Raw genomic sequence first — 24,166 nt, forward strand, 5'->3', positions numbered from 1 at the left:
GAGGTGAATTTACAGCGATGTGGTAAAAATGAGGCTGCATGATCAATGCATCTCTGGACGGTCTCTTCCAGGAGACACAAATGTATATTGCAACAAAACTTTATTTTCTCCCGAAAATTGCCTACATGATTAATATGGCCCGACACAGGCCAAGCTGTTCAGCATAAAAAACAGCCACATTTCTTGCTCCATCTTCCTGCTTCACTAACTCCATTCCTTCCTCTCGTTGCGTGTGTTTTGCTCTCACACTTTGTGCTCTACAGGGGGAAGGGGAATGTGAGATCTGGATTCCAGTCCACGTTGTTTCTTCTTGGTATTTCCAGTGTGGCTCAGACCAGTGATGGCAAACCTATGACACGCGTGTCAGAGGTGACAGGCGAACTCATTTTTTGGTTGATTTTTCTTTGTTAAATGGCATTTAAATATATAAAATAAATATCAAAAATATAAGTCTTTGTTTTACTATGGTTGCAAATATCAGCACCAGAGTTAAGTTAGGGTTTTTCAAAATGCTGACACGCCGAGCTCAAAAGGTTCGCCATCACTGGCTCAGACTAAGCGTGGAACCAAATGCCCGGTGTGTGGGTGCTCCTGGGACTGAGCCACACAGAGCACGCTCTCTGGGCATTCCGCCATCTCTAACGTCACCAGCTCTCTGCCCCCGAGTCCAGCCTGGATGAAACGGACTCTCCCCTTGCGCCCTGTCTTTGGGATGGGGGAGTGGCTAGGTCATAAGAGGGAGGACCTCTGAGGCAGGGGGTGCTACTTCCTGTCCTTACGGAGGTTTTAGGAAGAAGAGATGGGGTGTGTCAGGCAGCACACTCCTACCTACACAGGCTGAGGACCCGCTTCCTTATTTGCATGTGTGTTTTATGTCTCCTAGAGTGTAAGCTCCGTGAGAGCAGGGGTCTCCTGTAGATCTCTTTGTATGGGTTCCCCAGACACTGACCCTGAGACAAAGAGGTGAGTGCATTTGTCTATTTGGGAAGTAGAGAGGGGACTGGGGATATAGGACTGGGAAGGGAAGGCATCCCCAAAGGGGGTGTCGTGCAGATTGTTACTGTGTGTGACAGGAACTTCATCTCAGGAGGACCCTGGAGCCAGTGTAAAACCCACCCCTCAGAGTCAACCTGCTCCAGAGCTGAGGGAGTCGAGTGTTTATGCATCAACCCCCAGCATCTCTGGATGAGAGCTGATGGGGGTGGGTAACTGCTTAGGTGGCATTGTAACAGGTGAGCCCCAGACAAGGAAGTGCAGGTGCCTGGAGTGGACAGTTGGACAGGTGGGCACTGACGAAACCAGGGGGTACATGTGGGCACAGTAGCCTGTGGTCCCCTACTCTGAGCACTCATTCCTGGGGCTGGTTTCTTTGCTCCTTTGTTTTCAACAGCTTCTGGCCCTTGAAATTAAGAAGCAAAAAGGCCAGAGTGCACTGTACCAGCACCGTCTTCTGCACCCACAGACCATGGGGTCGCACTGTAGTCAAGCCTGAGTTGGGAGTCAGGCCTCTTGGCCAGAGCAGACAGGGCCCCCTGGTGAAATGAGAAACATGGGAGCCTCAGGGGAACGGGAGGAGTACAAGGGGGGATGGGAAGGGGGCTGATCCTTGCCTCTTCATGAGTCAAAGTGGCCATTCAGTAAATCCTGCAGGATTTTCAGAAGCGAGAAGTGCTCTGCCACACATTGGACATGTTGCCCTGGGCACATAGCTCATGTTTCTTCATCTTTAAACTGTCAGAAAAATCCTCACCATAGCTATCTCTGCGTGGATCAAGAGAGACCAGCCTTTGAGAGCCCTGTGAAAATTTGGTGTAACATCTAATGAAAAGACTCAGTCTGTCTGGTTGGCCCCTCCATCCTCCCTTCTGCTCCTCTGTTCCATCTTACACATTCCTAATTACCACTGGCCAAGCTTCCAGAGTTTTCACTCAACCAGGCTGTTTCTGCAGAACCCACCCAGGACTCTCCTTCCCAACAAGCCCAGGTCTCTAACCTGGCCCGGCTTACAATGATTCACCTCTCCTGTGCAGACATCCTCAGGGGCTCACCACAGGCAGAAAATAGGAATACAGTCATTATTAAGAAAATCAGCATTATTTTTGTTGGTCTTTCAACTCCAGGGTGATAGACTTTGCCTTAAAAAAATCTCTCTCTAACCTGGCTTACTGCCTGAGACATGGAAGATGTATGGAATATGCTGGGGAGATGGGCAACTAAAGTTTTAATCATTCTCTATAAGGAGTAGCATTGACAGATATATCTATATATATGTTACTTCCAATCAGACGTCCAATGCTGGACAGGACAGAAGATGAGAGTGGGAGGGAGATTAAGGGTGGATGGTACAAAGAAAGAGAGAGACTCTCAGCCACAGAAATACTAGAGATTGCACAGAGGAAGAGAATATACAGAGCTCCTGCACCTAGGAGTTGGTGCTAACACAACTGTTGCTGTGGCCTGATGACCCTAGGGCAGTAGATCCAGTACCCCATACCCTGCAGACCAAGGCTGACATGACAGAAGCCCCTCCCCTCATTCCCAAGCTCCTGCAGAGCTGAGGGGGGAAGGTGCTCAGAGCCACAGAGATGCACATGATGCTCTCTGGGTGACCCCAGGGGTGGCCAGCGCCAAGAAGACTGGGCAGGTCAACCTGGGGAAGGCAGCAGGCAGCTCAGCTTGGCTTCTAGCCCCATCTCTACACAATGGAACATACAGAACATACAGAATTGGACGTTTCCAACTGCAAAATCCAGGTACGTAAGAGTAACCTGGGAGTGTGTGAGGATAAAAGAACAGGTCCCAGACTGAAAGACACACAGGGAGTAAGGAGAGGATGACACACAGCAGAAACAACAAAATAACCTCAAAATCTATAGCAGGTATGCGTGTGCGTGCGTGCGTGCTTGCGTGCGTGCGTGCGTGCGTGCGTGTGTGTGTGTGTGTGTGTGTACGCATGTTGTACACTTCCTCTAGCAAAACAGACTCAGGTCTGGGTCCCAGAAATCACAAATTTCCTTTCAATAACTACTCAGCAAGCATTAAACAATCCTTTGTCTGAACAAAGATGGTCTGGATCAACGTCAGTCAGTGCTCCAGGCAGGAAGGGGCTGCAGAGAAATTCAAGACCAGGCTCCCCTCCTCAAAGCCTCACGAGGAAGATTCTTGTGAAGCTGTTCTTGTAGAGAAAAGAAAGCAATCAACTAACCAAATGAGGTCTCTTAGACGCCTCACATCTGTCCATCTGACAGCCTGTCCGGCTGTCCATATGCCTGAGATGCTTCCTTGTAACTCACCTCAGTGACCCCTGTTTCCCCCTTCCTCATTTCCAATCACCCCGAAGCCCTTGGCATTGACTTCACTTAATGCCAAAAGTGTCACCTCTTACTTCACTGATAGTGAATAAGGAGAGGAGAGCCGGGAGACCCAACCTCCACTGGGAACCCACCAGAGAGAATCACAGTTGAATTGAAAGAAGGTCAGGGGCCGAGGCCTTCAGCAAGGAAGAAATCAAAGCCCAAAGAGTTGGCCGCACCTTCTCATAAGCAGACCCCTGTCCATGATCACCTTTTAAGGAAACAACTTATATGACCTAATGCGTTACAGATTAGAGGTATCAAGATGCACTGTGGCCCAGTCTGCTATCTGGAATCGAAAAGATGATCCCAAATACCCCCATTGGTGTAAAAATAAATTAAATGCAATGTAGTCCAGGAGACCCAGGAGATTATAGATAATGATGATGATAATAACCAACATACACACAGCAACCTACATGCCTGAAACTGCTGGGAGCTCCTATGTCCTGTACTGCCTCATTTAATACTCACAGTAGGCAGTATTTCACAGATGAGGAAACTGGGGCCCAGAGAGGTGAAGTCATTTCCCCTAACTCACACAGCAACCTTCAACAAGAATGCTAAGATGTGAACTTCATCATCTGAATTTTAGACTCTTCCAATGCTCTTGCCAGACCAAGGCAAAATGTGGTAACTGCAGCAGACACCTCCCACAAAATTTCTAGCCCAGCCTCTTCCTAGCTGGGACCTTGGCTAAGTTGTTCAGTCGATGTGAGCCTCAGCTCCCTTATCCTGCCCTAAAAGCCCTGACCAGGAGACAGCCCTCTGTGGACAGTGGCACCGTGCCTATAGCCTGCTGAGGGCCAAAAGAGTACAGACCAGGAAAATTCCATTCAAGTGGGATTTGGGTGAGCAGAAGGCAGTCCCCAAAACCCGGGATTAATAAGGCCGGTGGGAACGTGGGCACAGATCCTAATATTCTGGCTATGAATTTGGGCAGGTACCACCTTGGGTGGTGCACCAGGGTGTTATCAGAATCCTCTAAACTGAAGGACCCCAGGGTCAGAGAGCCCCAGGACCGTTGGGGCTGGATGTGGAGGGTGCACCTGTGTGTGTTCTCTGGATGGCTGGGTGGGGCTGGTTCACGGCAGGTGCGCACAGGCCTGGACTCAGGCTCCAGTTCTGTTCCTGCTTCCATTCCTGCCCATCAGTCCCTCAGGTCCCATCTAAAGTGAGGGCTCCCCTGCCAGGGCCTGCCTGGTATCTCCACGTCACTTGGCTCACATGGCCCATCATTGTGGGGCTAATGTGCAGAGTATCTGGCTCCTGGGGGCAATAATTCCCTCAGTTTCTGTCCACCAGCTGCCCCACCCCAGTGAAGGGACCACTCACCGAGCACCGCCTAAGCTCTAACCTGCTGTCAGTAAGTGGGAGTCCTGGGTTTTGACAGCTGAAGCACACACAGGACTCTAAGGAGGCCGTTTGTAATGCAACGCAGTGGATGCTAAGTGCCGGATGGCTGTACCTCCACCGGAGTGATGGATGAGCTGAGTGGGACCAGGAGGGCAGGGAAGATGAGCTGTGAGCTGGATTTGAAAGATGGATCAATGGATCAAACTTGCACAGTCAAGAACAGAGGGAGGGGCGGGCAATTAGAGCTCTTCTAAGCACACAGAGGCACTAGGGTCCCCTTATTTTTCTCTTCCAGGGCCTTCCAGAAGAAATCTGTCTAAGTTTGTTTAGAGATGGAGCAGTAAAGAGCCTGATGTTGGAACCTCGGACTCACATCAAGCTCTGCAAAGTCCTACGAGACTGATCTTCATTTTCAAAATGCTTCACAGACAGACATAAGGTCATAAAGACCCACACATAAAGATTCCGCAGCTCACGGCGCCTGTGCTCTCAGGGCCCAGCCTCTCGGCAGGCGCCGAAAGGCAACATGGACTGAAATGAGAGAAAGGGACGTTCAGGGAGTCTACAAAGAATAGGCAGTTCGAGTCAGAAAACACTGCCTGGCCTCCCCAAGAGCAGCCGTGCTCTAATGAGAAAACTATTGATAATTGTGACAGACATGGGGGGACACATGTTCACCGCCACTCCTCCCACTGCTGCAGCAAACATGGGAGGCGAAGACTCCTTCTGAAAGGGCCTCACCATCACCATCACCTCCAGACAACATCACACCCACTTCAAAGTGGACGGTCCCGGTCCCTGAGTGCCTACCTTGTAAACTCTGAGTGAGCTTTCTCTACGACAGCAATCCTGGAATGTCCCTCTGTGCCACCTCTCCTGCACTTCCAGAACTGGCACATGCTCTTCCTTGGCTGACTTCTGAACTCAGCCTTGAAGGAACCAGGGTCAGGAGGTCAGAGCTCACCCCACATCTGTGCTGTGGACTCCGCAGCCTCCTCCCACCTCAGGGCCTTGCTTCGCCCACCACTCTCTCGCCTCTATCTTCCCTCTCCATCTTCCCTCTCCCTCCACTGTTTGTCCAGGAGGGAACTCAAGTCTCTCCCAAGTAAATAAAAGAAGTCCTTTCCCATGGCCTTAATCACAATCTCCACTTGGGTGTCTCCCCAGCCTCCCAAATTCAGTATGCCTAAAACTGACATCTGCCCCCTCTGTACCTTCCTGTCTTCAGTCAAGGGCATCCCCCTTTCTCTTCAGGAGTCAAATAAAAATCATGATCCAGTCAACGTATCTTAATAGCTCAACACGTGCATAACTCAGATCCTGGAGATTCTGCCACCGTGAGGATATCTTATGACACTCAGCCCATTGCCCCCATCTCTACTGCCTTAGCTCCACTCATCAATTCCCTACTGCCGTGACACCCAAAGGTGTAACTGGTCCCTTGCCTCCAGTCTGCCCCTCGGCAGCTGAGCCCCATTCTAACCACCACATTGCCGCAGGAAGGAGCTTCCTAAAACGCAAATGTGCTCATGTCACTCCTCACACTACCTCTTTGCCAATCCATAGGGTGTGGAATTTGGCTCAGATTCCTTTGCCTGGCACCCACGTTGAGCCCAGGCTTCTCTCTCCAACCTCATCTCTACACCACCTTCCTCCAGCCACCGTACCCTGTATTCCCCAGAACTGGGAATGCTGCCTCCCGTTCACACACTTCCCTCTCAGCCTGAAGGGCCTTCCTTCTGCCTGACACACCCTCCTCCCTCCAGCCCCAGCTCCAGGCACCTCCCCAGAGCCCACGCTGGGAGTCTAGCCCCTCTCTCGGTTACTTTCTCTCCCTCAGCACATGGCCATCTGGCCCTCTTCCCGCTGTCCTCTCCCACTGCAGGGCCGCTATTTTCTTCTTCTTTCCCCAGCTCACTTCCAGGCAGATAAATGGTTACGGAATGAACGAATGAAAACCCTTCTATCTTCCCCATGTATTCCCTTTGCACTTCTTTTGATCAAAGGCATCACTTATCTCCTCCCGCAATTATGACACCGATGATGATACCTCAACACTTAAAAGACACCATCCTGAACACAGCTGCCTGCTGTCTCCCTGGATTTACTAATCAGTCCTCAGATTCTGAAAGCTGCTTGGGTCAAGTGCATTAACCAGCTCAACACTACTTTTTTTCCCCTTCCTCCGCATCAAGCCTTTCCTATAATCCTAGGAAAGAGTGGTATCATTCTTAGCCACAGTGAACCATGCAAAACAAGATGTGGGGCTGAATACCTGAGATGTACGCGGCCCCTGTTTTAGACCTCTCATTATTAGAGAAAATGCACACTTTGCCGAATGGCTTCATTTCCTCTGGTTGAAGGAGCAGCACGCCTCGTTAGCTGGGTTCCCACAGAGCGCCGTCTCCCTCCGGGACCAACTGCCTGCTCTGGCATTCAAGGCCCTGTGTCCTGCCTGCCCACCAGCAGCACAGGGCCACTGTCCTCTCATTTTAATTTCTTATTTCTTGATTTTAGAGAGAGGAAGGGGGGTGATAAAAGAGGGAGAAGGAGGGAGGGAGGGAGGGAGGGAGGGAGGGAGGGGAGAGAGAGAGAGAGAGAGAGAGAGAGAGAGAGAGAGAGGAAGGAAGGATGGATGGATTTGTTGTTCCACTTATTTACATATTCATTGGTTGATTCTTATATGCGCCCTGACTTTGAATCAAACTTGTAACCTTGGGGGTACCAGGATGATGCTCTAACCAACTGAGCTACCTGGGGCCATTTTCATGAATCAAGACTCAACCTGCTCTGTGTATGGCATGGTTATCCTGGGAAGCAGAGAGCTCCAGGAAAACGCTGAGAAATTAAATGCAAGATGTTGTGAGTACAGGAGTGCTTGGTTTTTGGGGTTTTTTCTGGGGCAAAAATGCATACCTTTCCCTTGGCTTCTCACAGGAGCCCCTTGGCTTCTCACAGGAGCCCCTTGGCTTCTCACAGGAGCACGGTAGGAGGGGATGAACCCAGGCCACATGGCTCAGAGCACCATGGTCAGTTTGCAGCCCCTGGTCAAGCCCAGTGCCCAGGCCCTGTTTTTGAGCACCATAGGCTCACAAAGCTCTATGCTCCCCCCCTTGCCAGCCTGGTTCCTATAAAGGTTTACTTTGAAATACTCTCCAAACAATTTTTTGTTTTTGGACCAATTACCTACTGGCTCACGGCCTCCTGGGAAGCCACTTTCTCTGAGTTGAAAAGAGTTGCTTTTCCAAGGACAAGGCAATCGCCATTCGCCAGAAAAACCATGAGACTCAGCTCTCCTTGGCCAGGTGGCAGCTTATGCCAGTTTCAAGGTGTAGTAGGAGGTGGTAACAGGGGCAAAAACGCTACCTGTCTCTCTTTGTCTTCAGAAGGTTTCTTAAGTGCAAGGGTTTGATTCACCTTCTCTAACCCCCAGTTCTGCCCAGAGTTCCCTGCTCCGTGCACATTGCTTTCTCTAAAAGGGAAGTGAGGACACATACAAACGGGGCAGGAGCAGGGGCAGCCTCAGACTCTCAGCTCTGTAGATGAATCTGTACAGGTAGGAGGTAGCTTATCTTCCTGTATTCAACTGAGGAAAGCAGAATAAAGGAAAGAAAAACTCTAGAGTTTTATTAAGCAATGGCTCAGGGACAGGATTTCTGCAAACAATTAAAGGTAAATGAATGCAGACAGTTTCAGGCCAGAACTAAGACAGCTTCAGTAGACTTCTGGCCCAAGAAATGTGCCTAAGTATTCATATGCAGTGTTTATCTGAGAACCTTTTAAGGTGAGTCGAATGAGAGGGGACAGCCCCGACCACTGCAGGAGGGACGAAAATACATTAGGCAATGATGCCAATTGGAAATAATAAATAGCTGTATTCCAAGGCCCAACAGATCCAAAATTTGGTCAATAGGATTCTTCATTGAAACTAAAGACCACAAACACTGTGTTCCCAGCCAGTCTCGCCTCCCCATGCCCAGCCCCTGCACAGAGGCTCCAATTTGGTTCCAAAGGCAGTTATCCTGTAACTTCAGCACAGCCATGAGAAACGTATTACCCAACGAGCTATTTTTCCTTTTAATGTTCCAGCCAAATTGGCCATTCAAGCCTGCCTTTTTACTCACACCGACTCTGAAAATACTTCTGTTTATTCCCACATCTGGGCCACTACTCTGTCCTTGGATGTTATTGTTGTTACTTTTATTATGTTACCGCCACCCATGAAGTCTTCCCTGAGGCCAGACCCTCCCCACTCTGAGTCCAATCCCACACACCAGCCCCTCCAGGCCCAGTTGGGTCCTAACCTGGCCTTGGGGAATCTCACTTGGATAGAAAATGCCTTCTCCCTCCCTGAAGTGCTGGTGTGATTCAGAAGACTCTGCTTATGCTGTGTGGTAAATGCATTAATGTCCCCACCCTTCCCCTCCGGGTATGCATATGCTTTGCCACACAACTTGGAAGTTTTTCTTAACTAAAGAGGCTACATCTATTCCCCCACACCTTGGATCTGGGCTCAGACGCATGACTTGCTTCGACCAATAGAACAAGGTGAAGTTTTTGTGCCAGATGTAAGCATGAGCCTCAAGAGGGCTTCTCATGACCTTGGCTATCACCATTGAGCTGGCCCTTTGGTCCCAAATGAGGACGGATGATGAGTGGAGAAAAGGTGACCCCCACAGAACTCACATGCCTATGTGAGCCCAGCCACTGCAGCAGCTCACTGTGCCAAGAACTTGAGAGTGTAGGTCAACATCATCTCATTACTTTTCACAATGAGCCAATAATGTATGGACCCCATTGTGCAGTTGAGAAAAGCGAGGCTCAGGGTCCCTCGCCCAAAGGCAAGTGAGTGGTAGGCAGAGCCAGACTTTAAAACCACATGTGCCTGACTCCAAGGCCCTTTGTTTTTGCCTCTGAGAAAAGAAATTATTTATCAAGGAGGATCTGAGTGGAGAGATTTTTGATGGATTCTGTTTATTCATCTGTATTTCACTGTGGTTTCCAGGGTTCTGCACCAAACATGCACTACTTTCATAACTGAAGAATTTTATAAATGTTACTTTTTAAAATATTTCTATGGAAATAATTTTAGCACTTGACTAATGATTTCAACATTGACCTGAAAAAATAAACAGATAAGAATAACAAAACTACTAAGGGGAACAGGGTTTAAGAAAACCTGGAGACTTATAGGATGCTAAAATCCAATATAAGTTAATAAAATTTAATCAAGGACAAGCTGACTTACAACTGACCATGTCCTAGAGAATTGGTAACAAGGAGCTGCACAAACCAAAGAGTAAGAAAGAATAATTCAACAAATGATGTTGGGACCACCGTCTCTCTATTGGGTATAATAACAAGGGGTCCCCCCTCCAAACACACTTCAAAATAAATTTTAGATAGGTAAAACCAGGGGTCCTCAAACTTTTTAAACCGGGGGACAGTTCACTGTCCCTCAGACCGTTGGAGGGCCGGACTATAGTTAAAAAAAAAAAAAACTATGAACAAATTCCTATGCACACTGCACATATCTTATTTTGAAGTAAAAAAACAAAACGGGAACAAATACAATATTTGTATTTGCATGTGGCCCGCGGGCCGTAGTTTGAGGACCCCTGGGTAAAACAGTTAAATTTAGAACACCAAGTATAATAAAAGTGAAATAAAAATGTAAGTGAATATTCATACTACTCTGCATGTTGAAGAGTCGTCAATAGTTTGATAATAATTGCAAGCCTCTGATCACAAAAATAATAAAATTTAAAAACAACAACAAACTGTAAAAAAATTTCACAGCAATTACAAAAGCATAAAAGATAATGAAAACCTGAAGAACACAATTAGATAAATAAAAACAAGAACACACAATTCAGAGAATGAAAGAAACGAATAACAAACATGAAATTAGGTGGAGCCCTGCTAGTAATAAAAGAATTTCAAATTAAAACAATCATGAAATGACATTTTGTCTCTAGGTGGTGAAATTATAAAAACATTTTTCTTGCCTCTTAATACATTTGCTGTTCTTATTTTTTTAGAGTGAGCAAATATAACGCAGAAAAACACATCAGTTTGGATTAACAGATGGACGAAAGAACCATATTGCAAAAGAAAAGAAAACTTCAATGCTTGACCACAAATTCTTGGATTTTCAAGTGGGCATGAGATCAGTTAGCATGAACAAGAGACACCCCACGTCATCCCACACATGCACTCTGGGGGCACAATCAGAGATGGAATTCTGAGTCGAAACGGAGATCACAACTATTCTACCTTTTCAAATGCAGGTGTGAGGTAAAGATGGCATAGCCCGACCTCATGCTATCCATTCTAGAAAACAAATATACTTACCACCGAAATGGACTCCAACTTTCCTCTCTACCCAGAAGCTATTCTGAGGCGGCCTTGTATAATAAACATAAAACCAATCACGCCCAATTGCAGGCCGTTCCCTGTTAGTAAACATGTGGCTTTGAAAGGGCATACAAACTCACACAGAAAATGACCGTAATTTTCTTTGAAAACCGAGTTAGCTCCAGCTATATGCCAATTTCTTAAGGTTGTGGGAACTGCTGTTTACAATGATAGTAAATACTAAACAGGAGGTGAGCCCAAGCCTGGCCATTTCATAAAGGAACTGAACCATCCCATTGAGCTCGCCAGGCATCCTGTCTCATTCACTAATACCCATTTACAAAACAACCTAAACTTCTGTGGCCGATTCCTAACTCTAGGACATACTTCTACTCTGGAGTAGAATGGCATGAAAAGAGACTTTGATCCTCTTTAAATCCCATGTCCATTGTTTTTGCAATGTCCCGTAGAATTCTCCCTGCCACTTTTGTATCATCCCTCAGACATATGTTAATAACATGTAGCTTTCATCCTTTTCAACCTTCCTCCAGGTAATGCCTTCTTTTCTAAAACCCCACAGGTAAGGTCTTCTGCTAACTCGGAGCCCACCAGTTCGACTCAACTCTCACATCTTGGGCTGGTACAGAAGTGGTTGTGGATACATGAGGCAGAGTGTAATAATAAATCTTTCCATGGGCTTTGGCCCCAACATTTACCCTTCTCATCACTAGCATGTAGGTTCCATGGAGTCAGGGACCACATCTCTCTGGCTGATATCGTTCCAGCACAGAAGTTGTGTTCAATAAATATTTGTAAGTACATTATTACACAAAATCGAAAAAAAAAATCCTAGTCACTTGTGGCATAAAAACGTTGTGTGGCGCATACAGTTCTGGAATTCCAATGACTTAATGAGGAGTCTACAATTATAGGAAGACTGAGCCCCCTCCCAGGGTCCCTCCTATGCCTATTGTGAATATGCCATATTAGATCACTGGAGAAGCAGCTCAACTTGCTGAGGATGGTGACTTTACCTAATTCCAAATATATTTTAGCCTACTAGCAAGAGCCAAGAGCGAGGAAACTAGGCAACTGAACAGTACAAATATGTCTCAGTGCTTATGGCAGATGGAAAGCAGCGCCTATCCCTCGGTTTTAATGTGGCTCTTGTATGCATACATCTAAAAAACTGTCACAGGGAGGTTTGTTCAGGATGCTGTGGGAGCTCATTTCTGCACTGCAAGGAGATAGAGGGGGTCCGCCCCGCAAAGGTTTTGCAGAGGAGATGAAATTTGATCTGGGTCAGGAAACATGAGTATGTAATTTCCAGGTGAGAGCCTGTGAAGGGAGAGAGGGGAGGAAGGGAAAATCGCTTTAAGCAAAATGAAATGAATAGCGTGTGCAGAAACAGAGGAGAGAACATGTGTAGTGTGCCACCAAGAAACAGAAATAGGTGTTTCGGCGAGTGACTGGGTGAGGATATGGAAACAGCAGGTATTCTGAAGGCAGTTTATACGATTCAGACTTGATCCTCCAGCAGTGGAAGCCACAATGTCAAGGATTACTGAACAGGGACGTGACATGACAACATATGGTATGTGTCTAAATCAAAGAACGGCATCCTTCCAGTCAGGCCAAGATGCAACCGAAGAAGCCGAGATCCAGGCTCTCAAAGAGGACATGGGTGGAAATGTTCTCTGTCCAAGGAGCTCATTCATGTCAGACTGCGGGATCGCAGCCCTAACCCCTCACCGTGTCTGTTCCTCTGTTCCAGCCATAGCCTCGGACACGATGCCGCTGTTGGCCCAGGCACTTCGGGCAATAAGAGACATTCTCCAATGGTGCTTGTGATTGGCTCTGACATTGCAATTTCTCTCCTAGGTCCCAAAGCCTTGGCCCACTCACAAGTGCTCAGAGTGGATCTTCAGCAGGGCCTCTCTACCCGCTCCTAAATAAAGGCCATAATAAAAAAGTACTTCCTTGATCACAGAAACTTACAGCTCACTGTATGATTGGCTGAAAATAATGTTTTTTAGTTCAAGTCATCAGAACTATGGAGAAGGCATTTTGTTGTATAGCCAAGCCCCTGAAACTAAATTTAGGAGGAGCTGATGGACTCATCACTGGTTGGTGAGACCTGTCAAAGAAGCAGGCAACTTGCCAGATCTGATTTTTCAATTTCCCAGTGGCCTCAGGCAATAGGAGGCCTCACCCTAACCTGGCCCCACCCCTTAAAGGTAAACCCACACAACTTGGGGGTATCCATCCAGAAATCACCAACAAACAAGTCAAACATAAAGGCAGCTCTGCCTACACCAAAGGCCAGTGGGCTAGAAATTACAAAGGGGGGGACTGGGATTCAGGGTTTCCACCAATACTCTTTTAGATGCCACACCCTTCATCGACTCATCCTCATGCTAATACCCAGCTAGAACCAAATCTACATTTTGGGAAGTTACTCTGAAAGTAGAAGGAAGAAGTTTTGAAAAGAGGAGGCTAGGGAAACAGGAAGATCAGTAAGAAGATAGAGGCTGGCCAGAGTGGTTCAGTTGGTTAAGCATCATCCTCTGCACTGAAAGTTTGCTGTTCCATTCCTGGTCAGGGCACATGCCTAGGTTGTGGGTTTGACAGTCAATCAGAACATCTACAAAAGGCAGTGATCTTTGTTTCTCACAATGATGTTTCTCTCTCTCTCTCTCTCTCTCTCTCTCTCTCTCTCCCCCCCCCCCTTGGCATGTCCTTGGAAGAAGATTAAAAAATAAATAAATAAATAAATAAATAGAAAGAAGCCCTAACCGGTTTGGCTCAGTGGATAGAGCGTCAGCCTGCGGACTGAAGGGTCCCAGGTTAGATTCCGGTCAAGGGCATGTACCTTGGTTTCGGGCACATCCCCAGTGGGGGGTGTGCAGGAGGCAGCTGATCAATGTTTCTCTCTCATTGATGTTTCTAACTCTCTATCCCTCTCCCTTCCTCTTTGTAAAAAAATCAATTAAAAAAAAACAAGAAGATAACTAGAGAAGTTTTCCCAGATACATGCAGAGATCCTGGGTCAGAAGAATGAAAGCTTTCTTACTGGTAAAATGTATGACTTAGGATAATTACACAGTCATAAATATATGCACTTAACAACATAGTCTGAAAATATGTAAAGGAGAATGTATTGAAAATTCAAGAGACAAATTCACAATCATAATGATAATAACACATCTCTCTCAGAAATCAAAAGAAGCAAAAATATCAAATAAATATATGAAAGGATGATCAATCTCTATGGCAATCAAAGAAACATCCAAGAGCTGCAAGGAAATATGTTTTTTATCCTTCAGGTTGGCAAAACAAAGTTGAAGACTGATCTTGTACAGAACTGTCAAGTATGAAAAAAGATACACACTCTGCTGGTTGAATAAATAGGCAAAGTTCTTTGGAGAGCAAGTGAGCGGCATCCATCAAATTAAAAATAAACATGCCCCTGTCCTGGCCGGTTTGGCTCAATGGATAGAACGTCGGTCTGCGAACTGTAAGGTCCCAGGTTCGATTCTGGTCAAGGGCACATGCCCAGGTTGTGGGCTCAATGTCCAGTGGGGGGCTTGCAGGAGGCAGCCGATCGATGATTCTCTCTCATCATTGATGTTTCTATCTGTCTCTCCCACTTCCTTCCTCTCTGAAATGAATAAAAAAAAAAATATGAAAATAAACATGCCCCGCATGTCCGTGTCAGACAGATGCACATGAAGCAGCTGACAGAGGCTATCTTGGTTGAGGAGAGTGAAGTTTGGGGCTGAAGTTTGCAGATGGGTGTTTTGGGGGTTTTTTGGGCTTTCTATATATACCTACACAATCCTTAAATAATACATTCAACTGTTATTTGTGTACTTTCTTTCAAAAAAGACATTTTAGCCCTAGCCAGTTTGGCTCTGTGGATAGAGCATCGGCCTACAAACTGAAGGGTCCCGGGTTCAGTTCCAGTCAAGGGCACATGCCCGGTTTGCGGGCTCGATGATTCTCTCTCATCATTGATGTTTCTCTCTCTCTCCCTCTCCCTTCCCCTCTGAAATCAATAAAAACATACTTAAAAAAATAAAAATAATAAAAAAATTTTAAAAACATATTACATATGGCAGTTAGAAAGTCATAGGAGACATCTGTAAATCTCCGTATAGAGTTTCCTAGGATGTGGAGGAAATGGCAGATGCAGAGAATTAAGAGTATTCCTCCCCAAAGCCTGGGAGCGGAGGGAAAAGAAGTAGCCAGCAAATCGGTTCAAGAAGAGGAATCCTCACTTGGCATTCAGCCCCAGCAAATGAGTCCCTCTGGTCCTGTGCTCCCACATCCTTGAAGAATCTGCTTCCCTGTTCCATCACCAGGCCTGAGTGCAGGCAGGAGGCATGTTAATGTCTAGCAGTTAAACTAATAGCTTTTCAAAATGAGTGTCCTGGCATATCTTTCCTTCCTGAGACACCTTACAACCTGTCTGAGAGAGAGAGAGAGAGAGAGAGCGCTTAAAAATTGCTTTAGTGAATCATTGCAAATGGGTTCTAATGAAAAATAGGTAGCAAAATGTCTGCAATTCTCCAAAGATGCACCTCCCTTACCTGGTCCAGGAGCTGGTGGTGGCACTGGAGAATTCCAAGTGTTCCCCGTATACAGTGGGGCCTTGACTTATGAGTTTAATTCGTTCCATGACAGAGCTCGTAACTCAAATTACTCGTATGTCAAATCAAAAAGTGAACGAGTGAGACACGTGATGCTGGGCTGATGTGGTGTTCACTGTGACGTTTGCTGTGCCAACTAGCGGTGGGGTATCTGAAGCTGGCTCGCAACCCGAATTTTAGCTCGCAACTTAAAGCAAAAAATCGGCCGAGATACGGCTCATATCTCGAAAAACTTGTTAGTCGGGACACTCGTAAGTCAAGGCCCCACTGTACTGTCTCTGTGTCCGGGTGAATGTGGTAGAGACAGCAGGAAAACTCCAGAAAGTATAACATACTAGCAAAATGATGGGGCTTGCTAGCAGTGGAACATCAGATGGTCCTTGGAGACATAAACAGTCCCAAGAAGCTATTTTAAAAGTTTCAACAAGAGATTTGTGCATACGTGGAGACCAGTGTTGGAGGGCACCTCCAGCTGGGATTTCTCCTGTTGAGGTCCAGTAATATTTAGTGCGCCCTTCATACTGCTCGACCTGGACCTTCCAAGGGGCCTCTCAGAGCCCCTTGGGCAGCCTGTGGACCCTTCTGGGTCTAGCCAGCACTGAGGGGACAGTGGCCTTGCTGGTGAGTAGGGCGGTAAGTAGGGCGCAAAATATTCATCAATCTGGAAAAAGTCAGTGCACTTGGCCTCAGTACCAGTCTGTGCATGAAAGTTCAGCACCTTTGGGAATCCCTTCACTGCAGCTGCTTAACTTGGCTGAAAGTTACTGTACATACAGATTTTTTTCCTGCCCTCCCCACACTGCCGGTTAGTTTTAATGAATTTGGCGATAGCCAGACCTGGATAAGACTGGGGCCGGACAGCTTCTCTGCCTTGGGGTAGCTGCTCAGGAGGTCTGGCCACCAGGGGCACAGGAGATGGGCAAGTGAAGCCATTGGGAGAGTTCCACCCACTTCCCTGGCTAGTGGGGACTCAGCCAGAATGCCCCAGCACTTGCTCCAGCAGGGGAGAAGAATAGCGGTTATGGAGAGGCTGGTGGGTGTACTGGTCTAACACAGGGCTTCTCAGACCTGCCTGTGCATGTGAACCACCAGGGAGTTTTGTTAACATGCAGATTCTGATTCAGATTTGGAGGGAGGCCCGAGATCTGGCATTTCTAACAAGCTCCCAGCTGATGAGGGGGTCAAGGGTACGTGGATCCCACTTGGAGTCGTAAAAACTTAGAGCAGCCTTGACTTTGAATCCCGGCTCCGCCACTTACTAGCTGTGGGCAAGTTACTTAAGTCCTCTGGGTGGGGAGTGAGGAGTGGGAAGGACCTGAGAGAGGACGCAAAGGGAGGCTGGTTTGAAGTCAGAGAATCAGCCAAGAGGAGAGTTCCAAGCTGGGGCGATGAGAGTGGGAACAGAAAGGCCTAGATCAAAGGGAAAGGAGGAGGCAGGGATGTCTAAAATGAAAAGTGTCTAAAATGGCAACAGCATGGGCAGCTGGCTGCTACAGAGTGACTGGGACATAATGAGAGCTTGGAAAAGATTTTTCTGAGGGCAAGAACTTTGCCTCAAATCACTAACTGTATTTTCCAGCGTCTGGTGCAATCCAGGGCACATCATCCATACGCCAAAAACATTGGTTCAGAGTAAATTGATGCATTAGAAATGGAAGGAGACTTAAAGAGCAGCTTGTTCAAGGCTCCATTTTCACAGTTGAGGAAAGAGTGCCCAGAGCAGCTGAGATCTACCCAACAAAAAGCAACTAGGGTATGATCTTGGAGTTGGGACCTGATTTTGCCCTTCCAACAGCTGCAAATTGGCCATGCTTCCTCCACAGCCCATTGAGAAGGCACTGGGAAGGGTTGGGTGGAGCGTTTCCCATAAAATACACATACACTGATTTGTTTCCTTGAAATACTTTTGCCAAGAGAAATACCACTAAATCAGCATCTTGGCCATAAAAAAAAGCAAAGTAAGTCTTCATCTGAATCGAAGAGCCACATGCAATGTACTCCCTTAGGCCTGTGCACAAGCTTCAAGGAGGCAAAATGGGATCAATGAATTTCTTTGTTAATCTTGATATTTGCAGGAAGCAAATGAACCAAGTGCTCTGCAAATCACCGGATTTAATCTTCAGAATTACTTATACTACCATTTAGGAGAGTTTTTGTTTTCTGGAGAGATTTGCACACAGCAGGCGGCAAACATTCTAATTGCTGTTAAGTACATTTGGTGTAATATGTTGGGGGAAATGTAGTCGTTGAATCAGTTAAGCATGAACACACATGCTCACGGGCAGAATGCAAGTTTGCACACAGACACACTCACCGCAGTGTTTTAGTCACAGAGACAAAATCTCATACGGGAAAAGAGGCTGCCTCTTCTAGACATGAACAGCACCTGGGTCCAGCCATGGTTCAATCTCATAGACAAAGGCCCCGACAAATTATTCCCAACCTCATATATTCCTGTCTGCCCACTCCTTTCTGAGTTCAATTGCAGTCAAGATGCAATACTATTTTCTATTTATAACATATATTGTGCTACAGTCACCAGGATTTGTAGCCTGAAGCAGAAGACAGCCGATCTATGTAACAGGAGTAAAGTCCATTGGGAACTCGGTGTCCCAGCTATTTTATCCTGCTAAGTATGACAGCCACACATGCCCGCTTCTCATTCTAGATTGAAAACTCCTTGCAGTCAGGAAGCATGTCTTGTTCATTTTCATATTCCTCAAGCTCTTGGCTGTGTGTCTATCACCTAGTTTACTAGGTCCTAGTAAATAAGCAATCACTATTTGTTGAACTAAATTAAAGATTCTTTCCAAGAATTAGAATGAGAGAAGAACAGAGGAAAACATGAAAAGAGAAAGGGACCTTCAAGACCACCTTAGGTCATGGAAAATTACATTAGTGGGTTTCAGGTGCTAAAACTTACCAGGAGAGGCACGCTGATGAAGCGTGTTGACTCCCAAATCACAGCTGAAATGCAAAACTCAAAAAAACATTTTTTTAATGATAATCCAATCCTGGGTTTATTTCCATTTATATTGCTGAAACCATTTAAGGTCTTCCAGCCAAGTGTGAAATAATTCATTTAGTCTTAGTACAAAAGAAGAACCTTTTAAAAATCTGAAAACTTTTAGCTAAGTAAATAATGTATCCATAATGAAGATAAAGGCATATGGTGGTTACCTAACTATTCTGATTAATGGGAAACCACTAGCTAAACCATACACAGGACCAAGTTTCAAAGGAATAAAGTATAAGATTGCAACGTCTGAAATTGCCATGTCTAGTCAAATATCAGCGACTTCATATGGCTAACCAAATATAATGAAAACACAAGTACTACACTAAATCAATTGAACACAATTTGATATTTTAGCTGTTTTATGAGGACTTTTAGTGAATACTTTTGTTTAAAAAGGAGTTCATCTGCTGATCATCCAGATACTAAGACTAACAATTCAGATAAGATATGTCCTCCACCACCAAGATTCATAACTAAAAGAAAGAAATGTGACTTCAGTTCAGATGAGTCACTAAAGCAAAAACCCTACAGGAAGAACAAGTGTGTGATGGAAAAGTCACTTCGAAGTTCCAAGACATGGCCTTGGAGCACCAGTTACCACTCTAAATATAGCAGACAGACAGGCATAGAAAATTGGTCTGATCCCTATATGACATTAGGCTACTCTATCAAGATTGAGAGACATAACGGATCTACCTAATACATAGAAACAAAGAGAGGCAGCAAAAATGGGGAGACAAACAAACCTATACCAAATGAGAGAACAGGAAAAATCCCCAGAAAAAAAACTTGATGAAATTAAATGAGGCAAGCAATTTACCAGATACAGAGTTTGAAACAATGGTTATAAGGATGCTCAAGAAACTTAATGAGAACTTCAACAAAGAGAAGGTATGCATAAAAAAGGACACAGGGATCATAAAAAAGAATCAGTCAAAAATGAAGAATACAGTAACTAAAATAAGGAAAACACTAGGCTTGATTATCCTCAAACTATTCAAAAAAATTCAAGAGGATGAAAGACTCCAAGCTTATTTTACAAAGCCATCATTACCCTGATTCCAAAAACATTACAAAAAAAGAAAATTATAGGTCAATATCCCTGATGAACTTAGATGCAAAGATCCTCAACAAAATATTAGCAAACCAAATTCAGCAATACATTAAAAAGATCATACACCACAGGCCTGGCCAGTGTGGCTCAATGGTTGAGTGTTGATCCATGCACCAAGAGGCCACCAGTCAGGGCACATGCCCGGGTTATGGTCTAAAATCCCCAATAGGAGGCACGCAGGAGGGCGCCGGTTGATGTTTCTCTCTCATCAATGCTTCCATTTTTTTCTCCCTTCCTCTTTCTCTCCATATCAATAGAAACATATTTTTAAAAAGATCATATACTATAACCAAGTGATATTTATTTCTGAGATGCAATTTTGGTTTAGTATCCATACATCAATTAATGTGATATACCACATTAAAAAATGAAGGATAAAAATCAAATGATCATATCAATAGATATAAAAAACATTTTAAAAAATCTAGCACCCATTTATGATAAAAACTCTCTGAAAAGTAGGGGTAGAGGGAACATACATACACATATTAAAGTCCATATATGAGAAACCCAGAACTAACATAATTTTCAACAGGGAAAGCTAAAAGTGTTTTGCTTAAGACCAGGAACAAGATAAGGTTGCCACTTTCAGCACTTTTATTCAACATAGTATTGGAAGTCCTAGCCACAGCAATCAGACAAGAAAAAGAAATAAAAAGTATCCAAATTGGACTGGAAGAAGTAAATTATTTACAGATGACATGATGCAATATAGAGAGAACCCTAAAGATTCCACCAAGAAACTACTAGAACATAAATTAATTCAGTCAAGTAGCAAGATACAAAATTAATATTCAGAAATTGGTTGCATTTTTATACACCAACTAGAGGCCCGGTGCACAAAAATTTGTGCACTCGGGGGGGAAGGGGGTGTTCCTCAGCCCGGCCTCTGCCCTCTCGCAGTCTGGAACCCCTCGGGAGATAACGACCTGCTGGCTTAGGCCTGCTCCCGGGTGGCAGAGGGCAGGCCCAATCCCTAGGTGCAGCCCCTGGTCGGGCTCAGAGCAGGGCAGATTGGGGAGTTGGGGCGCCGCCCCCTGTCATGCACAGAGCAGGGCGGATTGGGAGGTTGCAATGCCACCCTCAGTCACACTCAGGGTAGGGCCGATTGGGGGGTTGGGGCGCCGCCCCCTGTCACACTCAAGGCAGGGTCGATGGGGAGGTTGCAGCGCCACCCCCTGCCATGCACAGAGCAGGGCCAATCAGAGGGTTGGGGCACTGCCCCCTGTCACACACAGAGCAGGGCCCATCAGGGGGGTTGGGGCTCCATACCCTGTCACGCACAGAGCAGGGTCGATCAGGGGGTTGGGGAGCTCCCCCCTGTCACGCACAGAGCAGGGCCCATCAGGGGGGTTGGGGAGCTCCCCCCTGTCACTCACAGAGTAGGGCGGATCAGGGGGTTGGGGCGCCGCCCTCTATCACCCACAGAGCAGGGCCGATCAGGGGGTTGGGGTGCCGCCACTCTCACACTCAGGGCAGGGCCGATGGGGAGGTTATGGCTCTACCCTGTCACACACAGAGCAGGGCCCGTGGGGGGGTGGGGGTGGGCGTTGGGGCGCCGCACCCTGTCACACACAGAGCAGGGCCGATCAGGGAGTTGGGGCGCTGCACCCTGTCACACACAGAGCAGGGCGGATAGGGAGGTTGTGGCCCCGCCCCCTGTCACACACAGAGCCACAGGGCAATCAGGGGATTTGGGCGCTGCCCCCTGTCACACTGATCCCCGTGCCAGGAGGCCTCTCGGCTCCGCTGATCCCGGTGCTGGGAGGCATATTACCCTTTTACTATATAGGATAGAGGCCTAGTGCACGGGTGGGGGCCGACTGGTTTGCCCTGAAGCGTGTCCTGGATCAGGGTGGGGGTCCCCACTGGGGTGCCTGGCCAGCCTGGATGAGGGGATGATGGCTGTTTGCAGCTGGTCACACACCCTTCAGGGTGGGGGACCCCACTGGGGTGCCTGGCCAGTCTGGGTGAGGGGCTGAGGGCTGTTTTCAGGCTGGTGGGTGACTGAAGCTCCCAACCTGTCTTTTTTTTCTTTTCTTTTTTTATTCTGGGCCAGCTTTAGCTCTGGCTCCAGCTCTGAGGCCTCTGCTACTGAAAGCAGGTATCTGGTTTGTTTGGGTTCTATAATCGAAACACTGTATCAACCCCAGCTCTGAGATCCCTGCTCGCTGAAAGCAGGTTTCTGGGGTTTTGTTTAGCTTCTATATTTGTTACAATGTTTCAAACTGCAAGCTCAGAGCTGGCAAGGCAGGCGGGGAACATTGGAGTCCTCCGTCACTGAAGCAAGCAAGCCTCATGTTAGTTTTAAGCTGCCTGGCTGCCGGCCGCCATCTTGGCTGGCAGTTAATTTGCATATCACCCTGATTAGCCAATGGGAAGGGTAGTGGTCATATGCTAATTACCATGTTTCTCTTTTATTAGATAGGATAAAGAACTATCAGAAAGAGAAACTAAGAAAATAATCCTATTTATAACTGCATCCAAAATAAAATACCTGGAATAAATTTAAGCAAGGAGATAAAAGACCTGTACTCAGAAAATTATAAGACATTAAAGAAAGAAATTGAAGAAGATACAAATAAATGAAAGCATGTACCATGCTCATGGATAGAAAGAATTAACATTGTTAAAATGTTTATACTTCGCAAAGCAATCTATAGATTCAACATAATTCCTATCAAAAGACCAATGGCATATTTCACAGAACTAGAATAATCCAAAATTTTATATGGAACCACAAAAGACCCAGATTAGCCACAGCAATCCTGAGAAAGAACAACAAAGTTGGAAGTGTCCACCTACCTGTTATCAAACTATACTAAAGATTATAGTAATCAAAATAGTATGGTACTGGAATGAAATAGACACATAGGTCAATGGAAAAAAATAGAGAGCCCAGAACTACTCATAGAAAACAGTATAGTCAATTAATATATGAAAAAGGAGGCAAGAATATACAATGGAATAATGATAGTCTATTCAATAAATGGTGTTGGGAAAATTGAACAGATACATGCAAAAACATGAAACTAGACCACCTTCTTACACCATATACAAGATTAAACTCAAAGTGGATTAAAGACTTAAACATAAGACCTAAAACCATAAAACTTCTAAAAGAAAGTACAGGCAGTAAATTCTCTGACATTGCTCTTAGTAATATTTTTTCTAATATATCTCCTCAGGCAAGGGAAGCAAACAAACAATAAATAAATTGGATTACTCCAGGCTAAAAAGTTTTTGCACAGCAAAGGAAACCGGAACAAAAAGAAAAGGCAGTCTACTGAGTGAGGTAAGATATTCACTAATGATACAGCTGATAAGGGGTTAATATCCTAAATTTTAAAAGAACTCATATAAGGCAATACCAAAAAGACCCCAAACAGTCCAATTAAAAATGGGTAGAGGACATGAATAAACATTTCTTCAAATAGTGAAGGCCTGGAGAGGGGAATAGAGAGGAGGCGGAATGGGGGTGGGTTGGGGGTGGGGGTTCTGTAATACTTTCAACAATAAAGATAATTTAAAAAAAGATTACATTCAAATGGCCAATAAACATACGAATAAACTTCACTAATCATCAGAGAAATGCAAATTAAAACCACAATTAGATATCATGTAAAACCTGTCAGAATGCCTATCATCAACAAATCAACAAACAACTATTGGTGAAGATTTGGAGAAAAGGGAACCCTCTTGCACTGTTGGTGAGATAGCAAATTGGTGCAGCCATCAAAGAAAATAGTATGGAGGCTCCTCAAAAAATTAAAAACTAACTTATAACCCAGCAATTCAATTTCTGGGTATATATCTGAAGAAATCCAAAGCATTAATTTGAAAAGGTATATGCACCCTAATGTTCACTGCAGCGTTATTTACAATGGTCAAGATATGGAAGCATTCCAAGTTCCCATCAATAGATGATTAGATAAAGAAGTGATGCATATATATAATGTAATATTACTCAGCCATAAAAAAAAAAGAACAAAATCTTGCCATTTGTGACAACAGGAATGGACCTTGAGCGTATTATGCTAAGTGACACAAGTCAATCAGAGAACTATAAATGACATATGATTTCACTTAAATGTGGAATCTAAAGAACAAAATAAATAAGCAGACAGAAACCGACTCCTAAATACAGAGAAGAAATTGAGGATTGCCAGATGGGAGAGGGGCTGAGGTGTTGGGTAAAAAAGGTGATGGGATTAAGAAGTACAAATTGGTAGTTACAAGATAGTCTTGGGGATATAATGTAGAGCAGAATATAGTGAATAATATTGTAATAATTATTTATGGTGCCAGGTGGGTA

General features: G+C 45.5%; 1 protein-coding gene across 1 annotated transcript in view; it reads right to left on the reverse strand.

Annotated features, from left to right (window-relative positions):
- GALNT17 (polypeptide N-acetylgalactosaminyltransferase 17) overlaps positions 1 to 24,166 on the reverse strand; it is a 426,094-nt gene that overhangs the window by 227,605 nt on the left and 174,323 nt on the right. The window lies entirely within an intron of this gene.

Source organism: Myotis daubentonii, chromosome 4 (genome assembly GCF_963259705.1).
Source record: "Myotis daubentonii chromosome 4, mMyoDau2.1, whole genome shotgun sequence".
NCBI lineage: Eukaryota > Metazoa > Chordata > Mammalia > Chiroptera > Vespertilionidae > Myotis > Myotis daubentonii.